A 26,700-nucleotide genomic window follows, 5' to 3' on the forward strand; every position below is an offset into this window, starting at 1 on the left:
TACCGGGAACACCCCACAAGACCTGCTCTATACCGGGAACACCCCACAAGACCTGCTGTGTACCAGGAACACCCCACAAGACCAGTGTATACCGGGAACACCCCACAAGACCTGCCGAATATCGGGAACACACCACAAGACCTGCCATATACCAGGAACACCCCACAAGACCTTCCGTATACTGGGAACACCCCAAAAGATCTGCCGTATACAGGGAACACCTCATACGACCTGTCGTATACCGGGAACACCACACAAGACTTGTTGTATACTGAGAACACCCCACACGACCGTTTGTATACCGGGAACATCAGTAAGACCTGTTGTATACTGGGAACATCCATAAGACCTGTTGTATACCGGGAACACCCCACAAGACCTGCTGTATACTGAGAACACCCCACAAGACCTTCCAATTTGGACATTCTCTGACCAGTCGTTCATACATCATAATTTGACTCTCAGACTTACTTTTACCCATTTTTCTTGCTTTCAACATAACTTCAGAAAGTGACTGATCACTTGCTTATAATTTATCCCAGCCCTGACAGATGCCAATATAACAAGATTATCAATATTATCAGTGTCACCTGTCAGTGGTTGTCAGTGCGACTGAAAACCCTTCCGAGAAACAAGTGGATGGGTCAAAAATGGAGACTATATCTGTTTTATTATTTGTGACTTATATTACTGGTAAAGTGACTTGGCTACTAACATCTATTCAATGGCTATTAGAATATACTGTATTCTGCTAAACAATACCTCGGCATTCACAGTATACTGGTATATGGGAGAGGGGATTGGTAATACCGAGACAGCGCACATCTGCAGAGAGGAAGTGGGCGCTTGTGTAACGCATACACACACATACCTGCGGAGAGACACCTGCAGACACGTATACGCCACATGTCTGTCATTGCCAGGTAATATCAAGGAAATCCTCCTGTCTCTCTCCGCCGGGTGCTGATATTCATGAGAAAGTTCCCTAGATGTCCGTCTGTCTCCCCGTCCTTCCTTGTCACTCTGTCCCCATCCTCTGCCACCCACCTAGAACACCTGTGCAAGGAACATCCAAGTATAAAATGATTTTAGGACCACGGGTTTAGGAAAGAATCCTTTAATTAACCCTTTGATAACCGCTTCCTGCCATGGCTAATTTTAATTTTTGTATTTTAGGTTTTTTCCTCCCTTTCTTCCTGGAGTCGTAACTTATTTAATTTTCCATCGACATTGACATATGATGACTTGTTTTTTGCGGGACGAGCTGTAGTTTTGAATGACACTGTTCATTTTACCATATAATTTATTGAAAAATGGAAAATATATTCCAAGTAGAGTGAAATGGTGAATTTTTTTTCCAGTCAACCTATGGGTCTAGAGCCTGCGATCGTCTAATTGTGTGTTATATACTGCACTACTTCAGTAACGCAGAATATAGTTAACTGTAAAGTGCTGAGGAATATATTGGCGCTATATACGGTAAATAAAATTATTATCATAGTGAAAATCACAGTCTGCTATAAAGTGTTGTCTGTGGAGCATCAAGATGGTGGTTAGGAGGGTCTTCATCGGGCCCCCAACTATCATGGCAACATACCAGAACCCCATGATTACGTTTGATGGGGTCTGAACAGACAATAATCTGGAAGTGAGCTACTTAAATGCCACCGAAAAAGATTGATAGCACAATTTAGGTGCTTAAACAGCAGCAATCAGAGCTAGCCCTGATCACTGCTGGTAGAGGCAGGTGCTGGCTGCATAACAGCCAGCACCTGCTGTGTCTGGTTCTGGATTAAATAACACGATCACTCCATACAACTTCACCTGACATAGGATGAAATAGTAAGTCTTATATCGAGAAGTGGTTAAAGGGGTTTTCAAGTACTCAATGCACATATTATGAAGGTGCTTTTGCCAGGATACTGGCCTAAAGCAATTTCCAATGTCACAGTGAGTAACAGCAACACGGATTAGTGCACCCACTGATCCACACTGGGAACCCGGGCATACCCTTTAGTGGGAAGAGCTTAATTAAGAGCCTACCGAGAGGCAGAAGCCAGGTACCACTCCCAGGGCAGTGACTGGGTCTGTGTCAGCTGACCCCCAGGACAGGTATGGACACGGGTACGAACACAGGTATATGAAGGTACAGTCTCTAGTGCAAGGTGAGTACAGCAGGGATCGCTGAGGTAGGCAGGAAAGGTGGGCACGGTAGGGACAGACTAGAATGGGAAGGCAGACACAGGTACAAGTATAGGATGTGGGGCAAGAGCACAGGACCTGACAGCTAGACAGACAGGACATTGACTAACTCAAGGTGTTGTGCAGGCACCTTCCCACATTGGAATTGTTCCCTAAATACATAGTGCCATTTCCTGTAAATAGCCCCCAGCCCTTTAAGAGGAGGGCCGGTAAGTGGATTCCCAGGTATCCAGTGTGGCGTGCACAGGCCCCATGAGGAGGGGGGAGGCAGGAGAGCATGTGGAAAGATGGGACCTGGCTTCGGCGGTAAGCAAGTTGGCGTCCCTACGCTACACAGTGACTTTTGTCACTTTTATGCCAGCTCCGCCAAAGTGGGACAGGGCATGGTGAAACCCACCTAATATATTAAAATTGTGGTGTAACTTATGCCAGAAATGTTACGCTAGTCTGTGACTGGAATGAGAGTTCTGCAAAGCATACACCAGAGAGAAGATGTGTCTCTTAATGAATTACCCACATCTTACTCCTGCAAGCCCATCACTAAGACTAAAGGGTACTTTACAAGCCGCTATCTCGCTAGCGAGATCGCAAGCGATCGTACCCGCCCCCGTCAGATGTGCGACACGGGTAAATCGCTTCCCGTGGCGCACAACATCGCTAACCCCCGTCACACGGACTTACCTGCCCTACGACATCGCTCTGGCTGGCGATCCGCCTCCTTTCTAAGGGGGTGGGTCGTGCGGCGTTACAGCGACATCACACGGCAGGCGTCCAATAGAAGTGGAGGGGCGGAGATGAGCAGGACATAACCTCCCGCCCACCTCCTTCTTTCCGCATTTCCGGTGGAGGCAGGTAAGGAGATGTTTGTCACTCCTGCAGTGTCACACACAGCGATGTGTGATGCCGCAGGAACGACGAACAACATCGTACCTGTGGCAGCAACGATATTAAGGAAATGAGCGACGTGTCAACGAGCAACGATTTTTCACGTTTTTGTGCTCATTGATCGTCGCTCATTTGTGTTACACGCTGAGATGTCAGTAACGGCGCGAGATGTGCGTCACTACCGACATGACCCCGACGATACATCGTTACCGATATCGCAGCGTGTAAAGCCCCCTTAAAAGGTACTAAACAATCTTAATGAATTGGGCACTATGAGTTATTAGGGTTGTCTCTGTTCATTTAGTAGATACAAAGAGCTTCAATCACTTTGGAGGACTTGTGTAATGCTCCATATCCCCTGTGGGAGCGCTGTAGGGAAACAGAACACTTGCTGTTGGATTCGATCGCAGATTAGAGCCGATTACTTAAAATCCTGTTTGCAGTCAATTATCCTTCCAACATTACATTGAACAAAATGATTATTCCAAAAAAAGAGATCCACAGAAAAGTGCCACTCCTAGGACCCAGCTGGACTCCCTAAATGAGGGCGCATGATTGCGCCCTACCCGGTGGCTGACCATGCACCCCGATATATTACAACTTATAACGCAGCTGTTTCTGGCTTGTTAGTCCTCATCAGCGGTGGCCCTAAGGAGTAAGGTGTCGTATTCACAAATGCATCAGTACGACCACTTTGATGGACACTTAGGCAGTGATTTTTATGATGCATAAATATTTGGGAGGACGCAGCAGGAAAACATAAACCCCCAGCAGGGTACACGAAGCAGCACAAACACGCACACACAGGACGACAAACACACACAGCAGGACACACACCTTTCACTCAGCAAGCTGTGATTAGCATGACAAAGTACCCTTGGAGAGCAGCTCCGAGTGAGGACAGATTGGTCACACAGGATTAAGCAAAACGCTCATCTCTGTGTGCCCATGCCAGAGGAACCTTTGGGCCAGAAACCCCTTACCTTCCAGTATAAGCACGGGGCCAGAAACCATTTATCTGCCAGGACGAAAAAAAACCTTTATGTGCCAGCGAACGCACAAGAGACGATTCATAAACCTGCAGAATTGGATCCCTAAAAGTAAAACTAAGAGCAAAACCAACACTTTATTTTTGCAAAAGGAAATAAAAATGCACCATAATTATGGATATTTAGGGACTAACAAATCCTCCTTATTTCTGCCCGATTAGAGCATGCAAAAGTTGTATGAAATAGTCATCTGTAAGACCTCCCAAACAGCAGGGGGAGCTATTGGTTATATAGATCAGGTTATTATATTTTTTGGACCAGATTTGACTGCGTCTTGTGCCGCTGTCCCACATTGTTTGGCTCTAAACTTGCCAAGTGTCATGGCGGCATCCAACGCTGTTCACACTACAGTGTCTAACAGTCCTCACTATGCCTCCTTTTGTGCATCTGCGTTACACAGACAGGCTCAGGCGTCGACCAGCTGTGTCCTCATTTTCTGCTAGCCTGCTGGTTACCTCTTGGATCACATGTTGTGGAAGACCTATCACAGTCATTTCCTGCCTTTTTAAGATGGGGGAGCCTGCCTTCCCATGCCAACTATAGCTTTAGCTACACCGGTCTGTGTGCTGTTGTATCCCAGTCCTGATGGTGATTGTATTGCTTTGTGCGTGGAGTTCATGTGGAGATCTCTCGTCGTCTTGTTGTTTACCTTCTGCTTACCTCTTGGATCACATGATGTGGGAGTACTCTCACAGTCACTCCCCACCTTTTGAAGATGGACTTGCCTGTCTTCCCATGCCGACTATAGCTTTAGCTACACCAGTTCATGTGCTGTTGTATCCCAGTCCTGCTGGTGATTCTATTGCTTTGTGCGTGGAGTTGTTTTGCAGTTCTTTCGTCGTCTTGTGGTTTCCTCCCTGCTCTTATTTTCCTCCTTCTCACTTGTTGTCTAATATCTCTGTGTGAGCGTGCTATGTGATCAAGTGTTGGTTTCTCCTGTTTGTCCTTATCTGGGTGTTCTACAACTCCTGTCCCGGCCCTCCCCTGGGGTGAGGCAGAGGGGATATTAGATCAGAGTTGTCCATGAGCAGGGCAAGGAAGGCAGCGTAGACATCGTCACCATCAGAGGACCAGTTTAGGAGCCCCAGTCCCCAGTTAGCCATCACACTCCTTGATAGCTGCTTGCAAATCTGGCAAAGCTGCTGCCACGCTGCATTCTGCAGTGTCCATCAAAGATATATGTTGGATTTCCAAACCTAAATGTCGATTGGATGCCCCCTCCCCGAGTAGATATACAGTGGACTCTGTCTCCCACAGACACCTCTTTATGTTGTAGTGCAGAAGACAAAACTATGATCTACAGCAGTAAAAAGGTATACTTGCCGAACAGGGCAAAATTACCCTATCTGGTTTGTATCGGGTGAACGGGGGTCTGTGAATGTTTGTTGTATGTGCCAAAAACTTTATGGGCAACCTGTCAGGCGCTTTAAAGTCAAAAATCAAATTAAATGCTAGGTAGGGTAGCGAAAGACAAATTTCAATACATTTCCAGACCACAATTGGATATTTCATCTCAATGAAAAAACTAGGTAAAAAAGGCTGCAAGTGAAGTGTGGGTGGACTCCCAGTTGGGGCACCGCCGATCCTTCACATCATCCCCCATCTAGGCCAAATCCCCTTTACTAACATGTGACAGAACGGCCGGTGGTGCAGAGCTCACTGATACCAGCGCAGTCCAATAGGAAACACCGATGTAACAAGTCCGTCCATTACATTTCTTCCACCTAATTCTTCCCCCAACACCTGTGAGTGATATTATTTAGACGCAGAAGAAACCAAAGAAACTCACACATGGAGTGTAGACCCTGTAACGTTACAGAGCGGGGGGCCGAGTGCTGAGGACAGAGGGCAGAAAAGTCACCACCGCTCTGCTGACTCCATAATTCCAGAGTCCAGACCTCCTCTGGTAACATCAGCACAAACACTGCGCCTGATGGGAGATTCATGGCCGAGCAGCCATACATCACCAAGCACAATGCCGAGCAGTACATCACCAAGTACAATGCCGAGCCGTACATCACCAAGCACAATGCCGAGCAGCCATACATCACCAAGCACAATGCCGAGCCGTACATCACCAAGTACAATGCCGAGCCGTACATCACCAAGCACAATGCCGAGCAGCCATACATCACCAAGCACAATGCCGAGCCGTACATCACCAAGTACAATGCCGAGCCGTACATCACCAAGCACAATGCCGAGCCGTACATCACCAAGCACAATGCCGAGCCGTACATCACCAAGCACAATGCCGAGCCGTACATTACCAAGCACAATGCCGAGCCGTACATCACCAAGCACAATGCCGAGCCGTACATCACCAAGCACAATGCCGAGCCGTACATCACCAAGCACAATGCCGAGCCGTACATCACCAAGCACAATGCCGAGCCGTACATTACCAATAACAATGCCGAGTGCCGTACATCACCAAGAGCAATGCCGAGTGCCGTACATCACCAAGCACAATGCCGAGCCGTACATTACCAAGCACAATGCCGAGCCGTACATCACCAAGCACAATGCCGAGCCGTACATCACCAAGCACAATGCCGAGCCGTACATCACCAAGCACAATGCCGAGCCGTACATCACCAAGCACAATGCCGAGCCGTACATCACCAAGCACAATGCCGAGCCGTACATTACCAATAACAATGCCGAGTGCCGTACATCACCAAGAGCAATGCCGAGTGCCGTACATCACCAAGCACAATGCCGAGCTGTACATCACCAAACACAATGCCGAGTCGTACATCACCAAGCACAATGCCGAGTCGTACATCACCAAGCACAATGCCGAGCCGTACATCACCAAGCACAATGCCGAGCCGTACATCACCAAGCACAATGCCGAGCCGTACATCACCAAACACAATGCCGAGTGCCGTACATCACCAAACACAATGCCGAGTGCCGTACATCACCAAGAGCAATGCCGAGTGCCGTACATCACCAAGCACAATGCCGAGCTGTACATCACCAAACACAATGCCGAGTGCCGTACATCACCAAGAGCAATGCCGAGTGCCGTACATCACCAAGCACAATGCCGAGCTGTACATCACCAAACACAATGCCGAGTGCCGTACATCACCAAGAGCAATGCCGAGTGCCGTACATCACCAAGAGCAATGCCGAGTGCCGTACATCACCAAGAGCAATGTCGAACCGTACATCACCAAGAACAATGCCGAGTGTTGGGTGGAGCGGTGTAAAGCCACCACCATTGGATTCTGGAGGAAATTAGTTCTGTGCAGAGCCGGATCACACTTCTTTATCTGGTGGCTGCTGGAGGAGTCTGGGTTTGGTGATTCCAGGAGAACATTACCTGCCAGACTTCATTGAGCTCTCTGTACAGTTTAGTGGAGGAAAGATGATGCTATGGGGCTGTTATCAGGTGTCGGCCATGGCCCTTAGTTCTAGTGAAGTCTTAATGCTTCAGCACAAGAAATTGTGGACAAATGTAGCCTCCACTTTTGCAGGAACAGTTTGTAGAAAGCCCTTGTCTGTCCTCCATGATTGTGCTCAGTGGCGGAGTTTAGTGTGGAAGAAAATGACCTGCCACACAGGGACCGGACCTCAACCCCATCCAACATAAATAATGGAGATTGTGAGCCCGGCCGCTCCCCAACATCAGTGTTGCCTCACAAATGTTCTTCTAGATAAAAGGGGCAAAATTTCCCACAGACATCTCCAAATTCTTGTAGCAATCCTTCCCAGAAGAGCAGGAGCTGTTATATCTGCAGAGGCCGACTCCATATTAATGTCTGTGGATGTAGAATTGGAGGTCAGAAAAGCTCCTGTAGGTTCATAGTGTAGCAGGGCTTAAAAGACATCGATCATGGAGGTGGCTCCTGGAGGAACAATGTGGACTATCGGTGCACTTGCCAAGAATCGTCCTGCCCTCAAGACTCAAAGTTGATTTTTCTCAGCGATGGAATAGCCATTAGTGTCCGGGAAGGTTTGTTTAATCACGTCTTGCTCTATGTTACCCAGCAATGTAATCAGTTGAGTGACTAAATCTCCCGACGAGTTCTATTTGACAAATGAAGGCTGCAAAATGCCAACGAAATGTGTGGTTTTAAGTTTTAAACTTTCTAAAACAGTTGCAAAAAAAATAGAAGATCGTCCTGTCTTCAGGCACATATTGTAGGCTTTTCAACCATAAGTATTACAGAAATAACCGACAAAGCCAGGCTGGGATCCAGGGATCAATATTACAGAAATAACTGACAAACCCAGGCTGGAATCCGGGGATCAATATTACAGAAGTACCCGACAAACCCAGGCTGGGATCCGGGAATAAATATTACAGAAATAACCGACAAAGCCAGGCTGGGATCCGGGAATAAATATTACAGAAGTACCCGATAAACCCAGGCTGGGATCCGGGGACAAATATTACAGAAGTAACCGACAAACCCAGGCTGGGATCCGGGGATCAATATTACAGAAATAACCGACAAAGCCAGGCTGGGATCCAGGGATCAATATTACAGAAGTACCCGACAAACCCAGGCTGGGATCCGGGAATAAATATTACAGAAGTAACCGATAAACCCAGGCTGGGATCCGGGTATAAATATTAGAGAAATAACCGACAAAGCCAGGCTGGGATCCGGGGATAAATATTACAGAAATAACCAACAAAGCCAGGCTGGGATCCGGGGATCAATATTACAGAAGTAACCGACAAACCCAGGCTGGGATCCGGGGATCAATATTACAGAAGTAACCGACAAACCCAGGCTGGGATCCGGGAATAAATATTACAGAAGTAACCGACAAAGCCAGGTTGGGATCCAGGGATCAATATTACAGAAATAACCAACAAAGCCAGGCTGGGATCCGGGGATCAATATTACAGAAATACCCAACAAACCCAGGCTGGGATCCGGGTATAAATATTACAAAAGTAACCGACAAAGCCAGGCTGGGATCCGGGAATAAATATTACAGAAATAACCGACAAACCCAGGCTGGGATCCGGGGATAAATATTACAAAAGTAACCGACAAAGCCAGGCTGGGATCCGGGAATAAATATTACAGAAATAACCGACAAAGCCAGGCTGGGATCCGGGGATAAATATTACAGAAGTAACAGACAAAGCAAGGCTGAGATCCGAGTATAAATATTACAGACGTAACAAACAAACCCAGGCTGGGATCCGGGAATAAATATTACAGAAGTACCCGACAAACCCAGGCTGGGATCCGGGTATAAATATTACAGAAGTACCCGACAAACCCAGGCTGGGATCCGGGTATAAATATTAGAGAAGTAACCGACAAACCCAGGCTGGGATCCGGGGATAAATATTACAGAAATAACCAACAAAGCCAGGTTGGGATCTGGGTATAAATATTACAGAAATAACCGACAAAGACATGCTGGGATCCGGGGATAAATATTACAGAAATAACCGACAAAGCCAGGCTGGGATCCGGGTATAAACATTAGAGAAGTAACCGACAAACCCAGGCTGGGATCCGGGGATAAATATTACAGAAATAACCGACAAAGCCAGGCTGGGATCCGGGTATAAATATTAGAGAAGTAACCGACAAACCCAGGCTGGGATCCGGGGATAAATATTACAGAAATAACCAACAAAGCCAGGCTGGGATCTGGGTATAAATATTACAGAAATAACCGACAAAGCCAGGCTGGGATCCGGGTATAAATATTAGAGAAGTAACCGACAAACCCAGGCTGGGATCCGGGGATAAATATTACAGAAATAACCAACAAAGCCAGGTTGGGATCTGGGTATAAATATTACAGAAATAACCGACAAAGCCAGGCTGGGATCCGGGGATAAATATTACAGAAGTAACTAACAAAGCCAGGCTGGGATTCGGGGATCAATATTACAGAAGTAACCGACAAACCCAGGCTGGGATCTGGGGATAAATATTACAAAAGTAACCGACAAAGCCAGGCTGGGATCCGGGAATAAATATTACAAAAGTAACAGACAAAGCAAGGCTGAGATCCGGGGACAAATATTATAGATGTAACCGACAAACCCAGGCTGGGATCCGGACAATTACTACAAAGCTAAACAAGACCTATGACATTTACCACGGTTACCCTTATGTATGCCAACCGTGCCAATCATTCTGTCTATATGTGTATAATGGGTGCATATAAATTCCAAAGACGAACAAAACTTCACCACGACTTGATGTGTGCACAAGGAGATGAAGGTGAATGCTTCATTGGTTACTATGGGATTTTGTACATTTGCCTTCTTAGTAAATAACCCCCCCTCCATTGTCCGGGTGTCTTCGCTACCAGTCTACTGTACAATATTAATTGTGGCTTTTATGAATGGTAATAATGGCTAGAAGGTCAGGACCACCCCAGAGCGGTTAGATTTCAATTTGACGTTATCCTGAAGACCAATGTTTCATTTATAACTTCTTTCTTCGGACAGCATGGCGATAATAAGAGATAGCGTCCAGCTCGCTGCCACCCCATGTCTTTTGTGCCAGTGTCTAACACAATGGCATTCCCTGTGTGATGTAGGGGTGCTGCCAAGCAGTATTACTCCCCTATGCCACGCACTGGGGGGGCTGGCACTGACCCCCCAACACCCTCTCATTCTATTCATGGCCGTATTACCATATCAATGTGACTGTCACCCAGCTCTATCAGCAAATGTCAGCGGGAGATGAAAAGATACAGGGATACGAGGGGGGCTCTGGGAATAGGAGGTAGAGAGAGGGAAAAAGTAACAAATGTGAAGAGAAGGGGGGGGGGAAGAAATGCAAAGAGCTTAAAATAAAGAGAAAAAAAAACAAAAAAAAAACCTGGGAAAAGAAAAATGTGACCATAGAGATAAAAAGATGGCCGAAAAGAGCAAGAGGCTGAATGGAGGGTGTAAGTGTCGCCGAAGAAGGGTTTGGAGAAAAGTTACAAAATGATGTGTGTCCGTGCTTAATGGTAACATAACAATCTTACTAATGGACATACCGCTCTATACAAAGAGCACTACAACTCCCAACATGCCCCGACACGGAAAAATCATAATATGAGGGGCTGCTGATAAGTCTTTGGCTTTACCCAGAAAAATGAGATTGGATGATGAAACTTCCCATTTATTCTACATACTCTCTCCTGATGACAACACACTTCTTACATCGCTATTCCAGGTTCTGTAAGCCTAGCAAAAAAAAAGGATTTCGGTTGTGCCCCAAACCAGGCATCCGTAGCAGCCATGGCATCAGAAATGGTGTGAAATTTGGTACCTTGAGGTGTCTCTTCAGGTTTGGAAACAGATGATAGTCGGTGGGAGCTAGATCTGGTGAATAAGGTGGGTGGTCACCCAGCTGGAAGCCCGGCTCTGCCAGTTTTGCTGTGGTCGCTTGTGCAGTGTGAGTGGAGGCGTTGTCTTGCAGGAACAAGATTCCTTTGGACAGCTTTCCGCGCCTTTTGGCCTTCAGAGCTGCGTTCAATTGGTCCAAAGGTTCAATGTATTACCCTGCATTGATGGTGGAACCCTTTTGAAGGTAGTCCACTAGCAGCACGCCCTCCTTATCCCAGAACACAGACGCCATCACCTTAGAGGCGGATTTTTCACCCTGAACTTCTTTGGATGAGGAGAACCACTGTGCCTCCACTCTTGACTGCTCCTTGTTTTCAGGGTCATACAAATAAATCCAGGTCTCATCCATAGTGACCAGTCGATACAGGAAATTCTTATCAGTCCGGAAACGCTGACAAATGGACCGGGAAGATATCACTCGCTGCTTCTATGATCTGTTGGCAAATATTTGGGGACCCACTTTGCAGAATCTTCCTCATGTCCAAATGTTCATGGAAAATGACACAAACACGTTCACGGGAAATCCCCATGATGTCTGCTATTGCGTTAGCTTAAATTCATGGATTCTCCAGTATGAGGTTGTGCACAGCATCGACGATCTAAGGAACAACAACCACTCTCGGGCGTCCAGGACGTTCCTTGTCATTGGTGCTGAAGTGGCACGTTTTAAATTTGGCAACCCAGTTCTTAACTGAGGAATATGAAGGGCATTGATCCCCCAATGTCTGCGACATATCACCATGAATATCCTTCGCAGACTTTCCTTGCAGAAACATAAATTTTATCCCTCCTCTGCTCTCAGTTGCTGGGAATATCGCATTAGACTCCGCCAATTTGTTTTCCCGCGTGCGTAGAACACTGTGGCCATAAGCAACAAACACAACATTTTAAAAACATATATTAGACACATAAGGCTTTCATGTGATGTAACATTCATTACCATAGAAACAAAAAATGATCACAAAGCCAAAGACTTATCAGCACCCCCTCGTACAATTATACCATAATTTAAGTATCGAAGACTACAATTCCCAACATGACCCGGCCCCTGATACAATGCAGGGGGCACGCGTACCCCTGTGGCACAAAACACTCACCTTTTTCTAAGACAGACGATGGAGGTAACAATCCAAACATGTCGTTATAATCCGGGCCGTCTGTAAGAAATTAGGGACAAGTAAGAAAATAAACAGCGGCTGGATGAATTACACCATTGTGTCACTACACGGCCTTAGCGTGTTATTTCAGTTGTGGATGAGGACGGGTTTGTTGCCTTGACATAGTGGAGAGTCCCAGTCATGCCGCGGAGCGATCGCAGTGATCTTCTACCGTACGCGCAGCTTATTTATACAGCGCCGCCATCGTACGGATCATATAAGGGGACAATGGAAGGGAATTAATTTTGTAGGTTGAAGAGGAAACCGTCGTTCCCTGCCCCGCAGAGCTTACACTCCAAACTAAATAAACTCAGCCATAATACATGTATGGGAACATAATGAGAAAATCCTACACATAATGTATGTGTACGAGTATATGGGAGCGCAATCTGTGGTATAACTCTAGATGTTAAACTCCGAGTACTAGCATAATGTAGGCCCCTACTTGGGTTGATGGCATTCCCCCATCTCTCGAAATAATATCAGTAATCATTCATACTGCACACTATCTGGTGGCCCGAGGGCTGAATGCCACCGCCCTTATGTTGCCAACATGTGACCCCCAGAAGATCTCTGTCTTCCCCAGGACTTGATCTTTCCTATATATTTCATGTGTTTCTGCTCAGTTATAGGAACACTGGGATTTTTCCTAATTCCAAAAGCTGTGTCATCCCACCTTGATAGGGTGTGTGTATGCGTACGTGTGCTTCTACACGTGAATGTGCGTGTATGCTTGTGTGTATAGGTGTCTGCATGTGTGTGTGTATGTCTACTTGTGTATGTCTACATGTGTATGCTTGTGTGTATGTGTCTGCATGAGTGTATATGTAAGTATGTCGGCATGTGTGTATATGTAAGTGTATATCTGCATGTGTGTATGTATGCATATGTCTGCATGTGTATGTATATAAATGTATGTCTGCATGTGTGCGTATGTAAGTGTATGTCTGCATGTGTGCGTATGTAAGTGTATGTCTGCATGTGAGCGTATGTAAGTGTATATCTGCATGTGTGTATATGTAAGTGTATATCTGCATGTGTGTATGTATGCATATGTCTGCATGTGTATGTATATAAATGTATGTCTGCATGTGTGCGTATGTAAGTGTATGTCTGCATGTGTGCGTATGTAAGTGTATGTCTGCATGTGTGCGTATGTAAGTGCATATCTGCATGTGTGTATGTATGCATATGTCTGCATGTGTATGTATATAAGTGTATGTCTGCATGTGTATGTCTGCATGTGTGCGTATATAAGTGTATGTCTGCATGTGTGCGTATATAAGTGTATGTCTGCATGTGTATGTATATAAGTGTATGTCTGCATGTGTATGTATATAAGTGTATGTCTGCATGTGTGCGTATGTAAGTGTATGTCTGCATGTGTGCGTATGTAAGTGTATGTCTGCATGTGTGCGTATGTAAGTGTATGTCTGCATGTGTGCATATATAAGTGTATGTCTGCATGTGTGTGCGTATGTAAGTGCATATCTGCATGTGTGTATGTATGCATATGTCTGCATGTGTGTATGTATGCATATGTCTGCATGTGTATGTATATAAGTGTATGTCTGCATGTGTATGTCTGCATGTGTGCGTATATAAGTGTATGTCTGCATGTGTATGTATATAAGTGTATGTCTGCATGTGTATGTATATAAGTGTATGTCTGCATGTGTGCGTATGTAAGTGTATGTCTGCATGTGTGCGTATGTAAGTGTATGTCTGCATGTGTGCGTATATAAGTGTATGTCTGCATGTGTGCGTATATAAGTGTATGTCTGCATGTGTGCGTATATAAGTGTATGTCTGCATGTGTATGTATATAAGTGTATGTCTGCATGTGTATGTATATAAGTGTATGTCTGCATGTGTGCGTATGTAAGTGTATGTCTGCATGTGTATGTATATAAGTGTATGTCTGCATGTGTGCGTATATAAGTGTATGTCTGCATGTGTGCGTATATAAGTGTATGTCTGCATGTGTGCGTATATAAGTGTATGTCTGCATGTGTATGTATATAAGTGTATGTCTGCATGTGTGCGTATATAAGTGTATGTCTGCATGTGTATGTATATAAGTGTATGTCTGCATGTGTGAGTATGTGAGTGTATGTCTGCATGTGTGTGTATATAAGTGTATGTCTGCATGTGTGCGTATGTAAGTGTATGTTTGCATGTGTGCGTATGTAAGTGTATATCTGCATGTGTGTATGTATGCATATGTCTGCATGTGTATGTATATAAGTGTATGTCTGCATGTGTGCGTATGTAAGTGTATGTCTGCATGTGTGTATATGTAAGTGTATATCTGCATGTGTGTATGTATGCATATGTCTGCATGTGTATGTATATAAATGTATGTCTGCATGTGTGCGTATGTAAGTGTATGTCTGCATGTGTGTGTATGTAAGTGTATGTCTGCATGTGTGCGTATGTAAGTGTATGTCTGCATGTGTGCGTATGTAAGTGTATGTCTGCATGTGTGCGTATGTAAGTGTATGTCTGCATGTGTGCGTATGTAAGTGTATGTCTGCATGTGTGCGTATGTAAGTGTATGTCTGCATGTGTGCGTATGTAAGTGTATGTCTGCATGTGTGCGTATATAAGTGTATGTCTGCATGTGTATGTATATAAGTGTATGTCTGCATGTGTGAGTATGTGAGTGTATGTCTGCATGTGTGTGTATATAAGTGTATGTCTGCATGTGTGCGTATGTAAGTGTATGTCTGCATGTGTGCGTATGTAAGTGTATATCTGCATGTGTGTATGTATGCATATGTCTGCATGTGTATGTATATAAGTGTATGTCTGCATGTGTGCGTATGTAAGTGTATGTCTGCATGTGTGTATATGTAAGTGTATATCTGCATGTGTGTATGTATGCATATGTCTGCATGTGTATGTATATAAATGTATGTCTGCATGTGTGCGTATGTAAGTGTATGTCTGCATGTGTGTGTATGTAAGTGTATGTCTGCATGTGTGCGTATGTAAGTGTATGTCTGCATGTGTGCGTATGTAAGTGTATGTCTGCATGTGTGCGTATGTAAGTGTATGTCTGCATGTGTGCGTATGTAAGTGTATGTCTGCATGTGTGCGTATGTAAGTGTATGTCTGCATGTGTGCGTATGTAAGTGTATGTCTGCATGTGTGCGTATGTAAGTGTATATCTGCATGTGTGTGTATGTATGCATATGTCTGCATGTGTATGTATATAAGTGTATGTCTGCATGTGTGCATATATAAGTGTATGTCTGCATGTGTGCGTATATAAGTGTATGTCTGCATGTGTATGTATATAAGTGTATGTCTGCATGTGTATGTATATAAGTGTATGTCTGCATGTGTGCGTATATAAGTGTATGTCTGCATGTGTATGTATATAAGTGTATGTCTGCATGTGTGCGTATGTAAGTGTATATCTGCATGTGTGTATGTAAGTGTATATCTGCATGTGTATGTATATAAGTGTATGTCTGCATGTGTATGTATATAAGTGTATGTCTGCATGTGTACGTATATAAGTGTATGTCTGCATGTGTGCGTATATAAGTGTATGTCTGCATGTGTGCGTATATAAGTGTATGTCTGCATGTGTGCGTATATAAGTGTATGTCTGCATGTGTATGTATATAAGTGTATGTCTGCATGTGTGCGTATATAAGTGTATGTCTGCATGTGTATGTATATAAGTGTATGTCTGCATGTGTGAGTATGTGAGTGTATGTCTGCATGTGTGTGTATATAAGTGTATGTCTGCATGTGTGCGTATGTAAGTGTATATCTGCATGTGTGTATGTAAGTGTATATCTGCATGTGTATGTATATAAGTGTATGTCTGCATGTGTATGTATATAAGTGTATGTCTGCATGTGTACGTATATAAGTGTATGTCTGCATGTGTGCGTATATAAGTGTATGTCTGCATGTGTGCGTATATAAGTGTATGTCTGCATGTGTGCGTATATAAGTGTATGTCTGCATGTGTATGTATATAAGTGTATGTCTGCATGTGTGCGTATATAAGTGTATGTCTGCATGTGTGCGTATATAAGTGTATGTCTGCATGTGTATGTATATAAGTGTATGTCTGCATGTGTGCGTATATAAGTGTATGTCTGCATGTGTATGTATATAAGTGTATGTCTGCATGTGTGAGTATGTGAGTGTATGTCTGCATGTGTGTGTATATAAGTGTATGTCTGCATGTGTGCGTATGTAAGTGTATGTCTGCATGTGTGCGTATGTAAGTGTATATCTGCATGTGTGTATGTATGCATATGTCTGCATGTGTATGTATATAAGTGTATGTCTGCATGTGTGCGTATGTAAGTGTATGTCTGCATGTGTGCGTATATAAATGTATGTCTGCATGTGTATGTATATAAGTGTATGTCTGCATGTGTGCGTATATAAGTGTATGTCTGCATGTGTGCGTATGTAAGTGTATGTCTGCATGTGTGCGTATGTAAGTGTATATCTGCATGTGTGTATGTAAGTGTATATCTGCATGTGTATGTATATAAGTGTATGTCTGCATGTGTATGTATATAAGTGTATGTCTGCATGTGTGCGTATATAAGTGTATGTCTGCATGTGTGCGTATATAAGTGTATGTCTGCATGTGTGCGTATATAAGTGTATGTCTGCATGTGTATGTATATAAGTGTATGTCTGCATGTGTGCGTATATAAGTGTATGTCTGCATGTGTATGTATATAAGTGTATGTCTGCATGTGTGAGTATGTGAGTGTATGTCTGCATGTGTGTGTATATAAGTGTATGTCTGCATGTGTGCGTATGTAAGTGTATATCTGCATGTGTGTATGTAAGTGTATATCTGCATGTGTATGTATATAAGTGTATGTCTGCATGTGTATGTATATAAGTGTATGTCTGCATGTGTACGTATATAAGTGTATGTCTGCATGTGTGCGTATATAAGTGTATGTCTGCATGTGTGCGTATATAAGTGTATGTCTGCATGTGTGCGTATATAAGTGTATGTCTGCATGTGTATGTATATAAGTGTATGTCTGCATGTGTGCGTATATAAGTGTATGTCTGCATGTGTATGTATATAAGTGTATGTCTGCATGTGTGCGTATATAAGTGTATGTCTGCATGTGTATGTATATAAGTGTATGTCTGCATGTGTGAGTATGTGAGTGTATGTCTGCATGTGTGTGTATATAAGTGTATGTCTGCATGTGTGCGTATGTAAGTGTATGTCTGCATGTGTGCGTATGTAAGTGTATATCTGCATGTGTGTATGTATGCATATGTCTGCATGTGTATGTATATAAGTGTATGTCTGCATGTGTGCGTATGTAAGTGTATGTCTGCATGTGTGCGTATATAAATGTATGTCTGCATGTGTATGTATATAAGTGTATGTCTGCATGTGTATGTATATAAGTGTATGTCTGCATGTGTGAGTATGTGAGTGTATGTCTGCATGTGTGTGTATATAAGTGTATGTCTGCATGTGTGCGTATGTAAGTGTATGTCTGCATGTGTGCGTATGTAAGTGTATATCTGCATGTGTGTATGTATGCATATGTCTGCATGTGTATGTATATAAGTGTATGTCTGCATGTGTGCGTATGTAAGTGTATGTCTGCATGTGTGCGTATATAAATGTATGTCTGCATGTGTATGTATATAAGTGTATGTCTGCATGTGTGCGTATATAAGTGTATGTCTGCATGTGTATGTATATAAGTGTATGTCTGCATGTGTGAGTATGTGAGTGTATGTCTGCATGTGTGAGTATGTGAGTGTATGTCTGCATGTGTGAGTATATAAGTGTATGTCTGCATGTGTGAGTATATAAGTGTATGTCTGCATGTGTGAGTATATAAGTGTATGTCTGCATGTGTGCTTATCTAAGGGTATGTCTGCATGTTTGCGTATATAAGTGTATGTCTGCATGTGTGCGTATGTAAGTGTATGTCTGCATGTGTGCGTATGTAAGTGTATGTCTGCATGTGTGTGTATGTATACAAATAGCTGCCGCATTTAGTATTTAATAGAGTGAGGTAAATGATGGTATCCTGAAGTGAGAGGCTTCTATGTCCCCATAATGGGCACTGTGCATGACCAGGAATATCAGGGTTATATTTTTACTTATGTGGGACATACTGTACCCACACTGCCTATACCTCATTTGTGAATTCCTTTTGTGTGCATAGCTATTAAGTGGATACCTTTTACCATTGTGTGAAACAGAATTGTTGCCACCACTTTTATACCCCACCATTATCACACTGCCTGGGGTCACAGCCAACTTGGATTGTGGTTTTCTACGGATATACACATAGGATCTATTATATGACAATTGTGTGTTAGGTGATTACACTCGGTGAGATCTGATTCCTGGAATACAGCTCCTCATGATATAATCTTTTGTCTGTGATAGACTCTCCTGGTCTGTGATTTGTTTAATTAGTAGATTTAGATGTTTAGGTTCCCTATAACTATGCAGGGGCACAATAGGGACTTCTAGTGTCAGACAACTTGGAGTGGAGGTGACATTCTCTTGCATGCCTTTTGGTGTACAACCTCCGCGGATAGGTAGGGTTTCCTTTCTTAGGGTTTTACAGGAACCCCATCAATTGTCCGTTCCCTGTACCCCACGTGTTTCTATAGGTAACTTTTTCTGCTGTTATTTGGACTTTATTGACATTTTTAATGCATATCTATTAAAAATCAATTGTTTTAAAAGTTGGATTTTTTTCACTTCATCCTGTGAAAACAAACCATAAAGGATCACAGCTCGACATGTCAGTGTTCGCATATGAGCAGAAATGTAGGTGTCTAAATGCACCTTAAAGACCTGTGATGTACATTTTCGACATAGATTGCCAAGGAAAGTATAAAACCAGCTCAGAAGCTGAGCTTGCTTCTAACCAGGCAAATTCCAGCTGTGTAACCCAGCCGTCATCTGCCTTTATCTGCAGCAACCAGAGCTAGCCCCGATTACTGCAGTTTAAACAATTAAATGCCGCGGGTCCATCTCTAACAGTGCCATTTAAATGACACTATTGCCGATTCATGTATGCTGCTATTGGCCTACCATGATGTGTTTAGGGCAACAGATGGTTTAACATGGGCCTAGTGAATGCCCCATAACTGCCATCCAGGTCCTCGTGAGAGGCTCTGCTACAGGTCTCACAACATAGAAGAATTGTGATTTCACTATATATATTTATATATACACATTATATACACACACACACACATATTATATATATATATATATATATATATATATATATATATATATATATATATGTGAGGTAGCACGGTCGGCTGTGCAGCAGAAGACACGGGATCCAGGCATTAAGGTTCACAGCACACGGTTTTAATGTCCAAACAAAAGTCCATAACACAATACATGTGCCTCTCCAGCAGAAAACTCAGGGAGTTCTGTTCACTCCCTCACACCCGGCACACCTGCCCTCGTTCCGGTTTCCATTTAACCCTTCCTTCAGCCTGTAGGGAAACAGCATTAACCCTATAGTGGATTTACTTTCTATCATGGAGTGAGCACAACCGGGGCGAGACATACCGGCCGTCATAGATAACCCCGGTCACAGTCTCACATACCCCCCCCTCAGTTCAAGCGTGCGGGGTTGAACTCCAGCCATCAAACACGGGCCGCGGGACAAGGCATCGGCGTTGCCCTGCAACCTACCGGCCCGGTGTTCAACCGTAAACCGGAAGTTCTGCAGAGAAAGGAACCACCGGGTAACCCGGGCATTCCGTTCCTTGGCGGACCTCATCCAGACCAGTGGAGAGTGATCCGTCACCAAGCGAAACTGCCGTCCCAGCAGGTAATAGCGTAGGGACTCCAAGGCCCACTTGATCGCCAGGCACTCCTTCTCCACTACGCTATTATTCCGCTCGGGAGGGGTGAGCTTCCTACTCAAGAAGGTGACGGGGTGTTCCTCCCCCTGAACCACCTGAGACAGCACTGCCCCCAGGCCGACCTCCGAGGCGTCAGTCTGTACAATGAACTCCTTCCGGAAATCAGGGTTGACCAGAACGGGCTGTCCGCACAGGACCTCCTTCAGGGCCCGGAAGGAGTCCTCGGCCTGCGGAGTCCAGCGCACCATGACGGACTTCTTGCCTTTGAGAAAGTCCGTCAAGGGGGCTGATAGTCCCGCAAAATCCTTTACAAACCTCCTGTAGTACCCCACGATACCCAGGAAGGCCCTAACCTGCTTCGTGGTCAGGGGTCTAGGCCACTTCTGGATCGCCTCAACCTTGTTAATTTGGGGCTTAATCACTCCTTGGCCTATCACGTAGCCCAAGTAGCGGGCTTCCGTGAGTCCCAATGCACATTTCTTGGGATTGGCTGTCAATCCGGCTGTTCGAAGCGCGTCCATCACCGCTTGTACCTGTTCCAAGTGGGTCTGCCAATCGGAGCTGTAAATAATGATGTCATCCAGGTACGCTGATGCATATGCCTGGTGGGGTTCCAGCACTAAGTCCATCAACCTCTGGAACGTGGCCGGAGCGCCATGTAACCCAAAAGGCAAGACAACATAGTGGAAGAGACCCTCCGGCGTAACAAAAGCGGTTTTCTCCTTGGCGGACTCCGTTAGTGGCACCTGCCAGTACCCCTTGGTCAGGTCGAGCGTGGTAAAATATCGCGCCTGTCCCAGCCTATCAATCAGCTCATCCACCCGGGGCATGGGGTAGAGATCGAACTTGGATATTTCGTTCAATCTCCTAAAGTCATTGCAGAACCTTAAGGAGCCATCGGGTTTTGGTATTAGGACAATCGGACTAGCCCATTCACTCCGGGATTTTTCGATGACCCCCAGGCGTAACATTGTCTTTACTTCCTCCGATATGGCTTGTCGTCGAGCCTCCGGTACCCGGTATGACTTCAGGCGTACCTTCAGGTGGGGCTCGGTGACAATATCGTGTCGTATCAGACTGGTCCTACCGGGCAGCTCGGAGAAGACATCGGGGTTCTGCTGAACCAACCGTCTGGCCTCTCGCCTCTGTTGCTTGGTGAGGGCTTCTCCAATCCTTACTTCCGGTTCGTCCTCTCCGGAGGTCGCTGGAGCCGGATGAAAACGACCCGAAGAGGAGGGAGGTGGGGAAAAAACAGCCATCAGGCTTTCCCGTTCCTGCCAAGGTTTTAATAGGTTGACATGGTATATTTGTTCAGGTTTCCGCCTACCGGGCTGCAATACTTTATAGTTAACCACCCCGACTCTTTCCTTTATCTCGTAGGGGCCTTGCCACTGAGCCAGGAATTTACTCTCCGCCGTGGGGATTAATACCAACACCCGATCCCCGGGTTTAAAGGTCCGCACGGTGGCTTGTCTATTGTAGCGGCCGCTTTGCGCGGCCTGAGCCTCCTGTAAATGCTCCTTCACAATTGGCATGACCGCGCTTATGTGGTTCTGCATACCTAAAATGTGTTCAATCACACTTTTATGGGGGGTGGGCTCTTGTTCCCATGTTTCTTTTGCCAGGTCCAACAATCCCCGGGGATGTCGCCCGTATAACAATTCAAAAGGCGAAAACCCCGTGGATGCCTGTGGCACCTCTCGTATGGCAAACATCAAATAGGGAAGCATCATATCCCAGTCTTTCCCGTCTTTTGAGATCACCCTTCTTAGCATGGTTTTCAGGGTTTTATTGAAACGCTCGACTAAACCGTCCGTTTGAGGATGATACACAGACGTACGCAACTGCTTGATCTGGAGTAGCCGGCATAGCTCTTTGGTCACTTTAGACATGAATGGGGTCCCCTGATCCGTAAGGATCTCCTTGGGCAACCCCACCCGGCAGAACACAGCAAACAACTCCCGAGCTATAAGCTTCGCCGCAGTATGTCTGAGAGGTATCGCCTCTGGATACCGGGTGGCATAGTTAACGATCACTAGGATATGTTGGTGCCCTCGAGCGGACTTTACGAGGGGCCCCACCAGATCCATCCCTATCCGTTCAAAAGGGACTTCTATAATGGGTAACGGTACCAACGGACTGCGAAAATGGGTCAGGGGTGCGGTAACCTGACACTCCGGGCAGGTTTCGCAGAACCGTTTTACCTCCCCAAAGACCCCGGGCCAATAGAACCTTTGCAATATTCGCTCCTGCGTTTTCTTGACCCCTAGGTGGCCACTCATCAGGTGTTTATGAGCCAAGTCGAGGACCCGCCGGCGATGCGGCTGGGGCACCACCAACTGTTCTACCCCCACGCCCCGTATTTCATCTACCCGGTAGAGTAAATCCTGCTTAAGAGCGAAATGGGGGTACCTTACCTGGGCACCGGGCAGCTGTGCCACCCCGTCAACTACTGTCACCCGACTCCGGGCATGTATCAACGTAGGGTCCTGGAGTTGGGCTGTCCCAAACGTATCCGGGGACGCCTCCAACTCCGGGATGGGCTCGACCGTCTCAGCCTCTCCTGCCAATACCTGTAGGGGCGACCTACCGGGTTCACACTCTGTCCCTATCATGGTGACCCCTACGGCAGGTGTCCCGGATTCAGGATTGTAGGGCTCAGGTCCCGGACCCACCAATATCTGAGGGGACTTAGGGGGTCCCCTCCATAAAGTCCAAAAATAGGGCAGATCCCTTCCTAGGATCACGTCATAAGGAAGAGTGTTAAGAAGTCCCACCTCATGTTGCACCTGACCGCAAGGTGCTGTGATGGTGACAATCCCCGTGGGATAGTCGCGGCGGTCCCCATGTATGCAAACCACCCCCACGGTGCGTCCTGTGGCCTTTACTTTAGCCCTCAAGGTGGATCGCACAAGGGTCACTAAGCTTCCGGAATCCAACAATCCTGTAACCGTACATCCATTCACCTGTATTTGGCACAAGTGGGGCTCCGTCTCTGGGGAGACCAGGTCAGCGGTACACACCACCTGAGCATACATTGAACCCCGCCGGGTAACCCCACAATCCATGGGCTCCGTGGTGAGTGGACACTGGGCTTCCATATGTCCCACCCGCTGGCACCGCCAACATCTAATGGGGACGGAAACCCCCTTGACGGGTTGTCGTTTAGGGTACAGAACCTTCTGGACCTCAGGAATGGCGGCCGCGGCCTCAGACGGGACGGTAGGGGACTCCTGCACCGGTGTCAGCGGTGGGTCCTTGGCCCTAGGCTTGGAGGGGCCGGACCGACGGGCGGTACGCAAAGTCTCAGTGTCCCGTATCAAGTCCTGCGTAGCCACATGCCGCTCTACCAGGGACACTAATTGGTCCAGGGTACTCGGGTCACCCTGTCCGACCCACCGTTGAACGGTGATGGGTAAAGTGCGCACAAAACGATCCACTACTACCCTTTCCACCATTTGCGCCGGGCTCAGAGTGTCAGGCTGCAACCACTTTTTTACAAGATGCAACAAGTCATAGGCCTGGGAGCGTACGGGTTTGGCTTCCTCAAAGAACCACTGATTTACCCGCTGAGCCCGTACATAGGTATTCACCCCCAACCGAGCCAGTATTTCGGCTTTCAGGGTCACATAGTCAATGGCGTCCTCGGTACAGAGGTCCAGGTACGCTTTTTGGGGTTCCCCCGTCAGATAGGGCGACAATACCTCAGCCCACTGCGGGGTCGGCAGCTTTTCCCGCTCGGCCACCCGCTCAAACACCGCCAGGAACGCTTCCACATCATCACCCGGGGTCATCTTTTGCAACGCTTGTCTCACCGCTTTCCGGACGCTGCCGTCGTCACCCGGTCCCGGGGTTGTTGCTGCCGGTCCGGCACGGATCGACTTGGCCAGGAGAACCATCTGTTCTTGGTGCCTTTTTTCCTGCAATTGCAAGGCTTGCTGCTGACGTGCATTGGCCTGATCCATCTGTTCTTGGAATTTTTTTTCCTGCACTTGCAAGGATTGGAGCAGGTGTGCATTGGTCTGTTGCTGCTGTGCATTAGCCTGTTGCTGCTGTGCATTAGCCTGAGCCAAATGCTTTAGTATGTCCTCCATGGCGTCGCCGGGTTTGGGCTGTAGTATAGCCGCTCGAATCCAGGACATGCGCAGCTGGGTCACCAGGGATGGATGCTACACCTCACCGGCTGTCATGCCCGCATTCTCCACCATATGTGAGGTAGCAAGGTCGGCTGCGCAGCAGAAGACACGGGATCCAGGCATTAAGGTTCACAGCACACGGTTTTAATGTCCAAACAAAAGTCCATAACACAATACATGTGCCTCTCCAGCAGAAAACTCAGGGAGTTCTGTTCACTCCCTCACACCCGGCACACCTGCCCTCGTTCCGGTTTCCATTTAACCCTTCCTTCAGCCTGTAGGGAAACAGCATTAACCCTATAGTGGATTTACTTTCTATCATGGAGTGAGCACAACCGGGGCGAGACATACCGGCCGTCATAGATAACCCCGGTCACAGTCTCACATACCCCCCCCTCAGTTCAAGCGTGCGGGGTTGAACTCCAGCCATCAAACACGGGCCGCGGGACAAGGCATCGGCGTTGCCCTGCAACCTACCGTACGTACATACATACACACACACACACGTATATATATATATATATGTGTGTGTGTATATTATATATGCACATAATATAATATATATATATATACATACATACATATATACACACATATACACGCACACACATACAACACATATATATATATATATATATATATATATATATATGCATACAGTGGAACCTTGGATTACGAGCATAATTCGTTCCGGGAGTGTGCTCTTAAAACCAAGTTACTCTTATATCAAAGCAAATTTTCCCATAGGAAATAATTGAAACGCAGACAATTCGCTCCACAACCCAAAAATATTTACTGTATTTATACAATCTCATTACAGTAATACGAAATAATGTACTGTATTCATATAAATTATTACAGTCACTAATACAAAATACTGTACAGTAAAAACATATAAGGCAAATTAAACTGCACAACAGAATGGTTGGTGAGCAGGACGTGCACTATAGAGAGAAAAAATGATGTACAAATATGACAACTTTTATTCTAGTACAATACACAAAAAAAACAGACCCCAAATCTATTCTCCCCAAAACAAGAGCAGAACTAAGCCAAATGTGGGGTAGGTATACTGCACAGGCAAATACTGTAGATTACAGTACAAGCAATGTGCTGGCTGTACTGGTTAACAGAAAGTACAATACTGTATCCACAAATGCAAATTGATAGACATGCTATATAGTATATACTGTACTGTACAATTGTGTACTGTATACAATAAATATGTACAGAAAGTTACTTCCAGAGCGGGTCAGAGCGTGGTGAAAGGACAGAACCGGAAGTGTGCACAGTGAGGATTTGCTGTTATTGCAAAGCATTGCTCTCACACCAAGTTGCAATTTTTTAAAAAGCTTTGCTTGTCTTGCAAAACGCTCTCAAACCAAGTTACTCTTAAACCAAGGCTCTACTGTGTGTGTGTGTGTGTGTGTGTATATAATATATATACACACACACACACATACTACTATATTATATATACATACATACATACATATACACATACACATATATATATATATATATATATATATATATATATATATATATATATATATATATATATATATATATATATATATATATATATATATATACACATACAGTGCCTATAAGTAGTATTCAACCCCCTGCAGATTTAGCAGGTTTACACATTCGGAATTAACTTGGCATTGTGACATTTGGACTGTAGATCAGCCTGGAAGTGTGAAATGCACTGCAGCAAAAAAGAATGTTATTTCTTTTTTTTTTTTTTTTTAAATTGTGAAATGTTTATTCAGAGGGTCATTTATTATTCAACCACTCAATCCACCAGAATTCTGTTTGGTTGCCCTAAAGTATTAAGAAGTATTTCAGGCACAAAGAACAATGAGCTTTACATGTTTGGATTAATTATCTCTTTTTCCAGCCTTTTCTGACTAATTAAGACCCTCCCCAAACTTGTGAACAGCACTCATACTTGGTCAACATGGGAAAGACAAAGGAGCATTCCAAGGCCATCAGAGACAAGATCGTGGAGGGTCACAAGGCTGGCAAGGGGTACAAAACCCTTTCCAAGG

The 26,700-nt window shown here is 45.3% G+C and overlaps 1 long non-coding RNA gene across 2 annotated transcripts in view; it reads right to left on the reverse strand.

Annotated features, from left to right (window-relative positions):
• Positions 1–904: 904 nt before the first annotated feature.
• LOC142245499 (uncharacterized) overlaps positions 905–26,700 on the reverse strand; it is a 66,146-nt gene continuing 40,350 nt past the window's right edge. For both annotated transcript variants that reach the window (XR_012724778.1, XR_012724777.1), the window contains exons 3-4: positions 12,573–12,632; positions 905–1,056 (exon numbers count right to left, since the gene is read on the reverse strand). This is a non-coding gene — a long non-coding RNA (uncharacterized LOC142245499). The remainder of the gene's footprint in view (positions 1,057–12,572; positions 12,633–26,700) is intronic.

This window comes from Anomaloglossus baeobatrachus, chromosome 7 (genome assembly GCF_048569485.1).
Source record: "Anomaloglossus baeobatrachus isolate aAnoBae1 chromosome 7, aAnoBae1.hap1, whole genome shotgun sequence".
NCBI lineage: Eukaryota > Metazoa > Chordata > Amphibia > Anura > Aromobatidae > Anomaloglossus > Anomaloglossus baeobatrachus.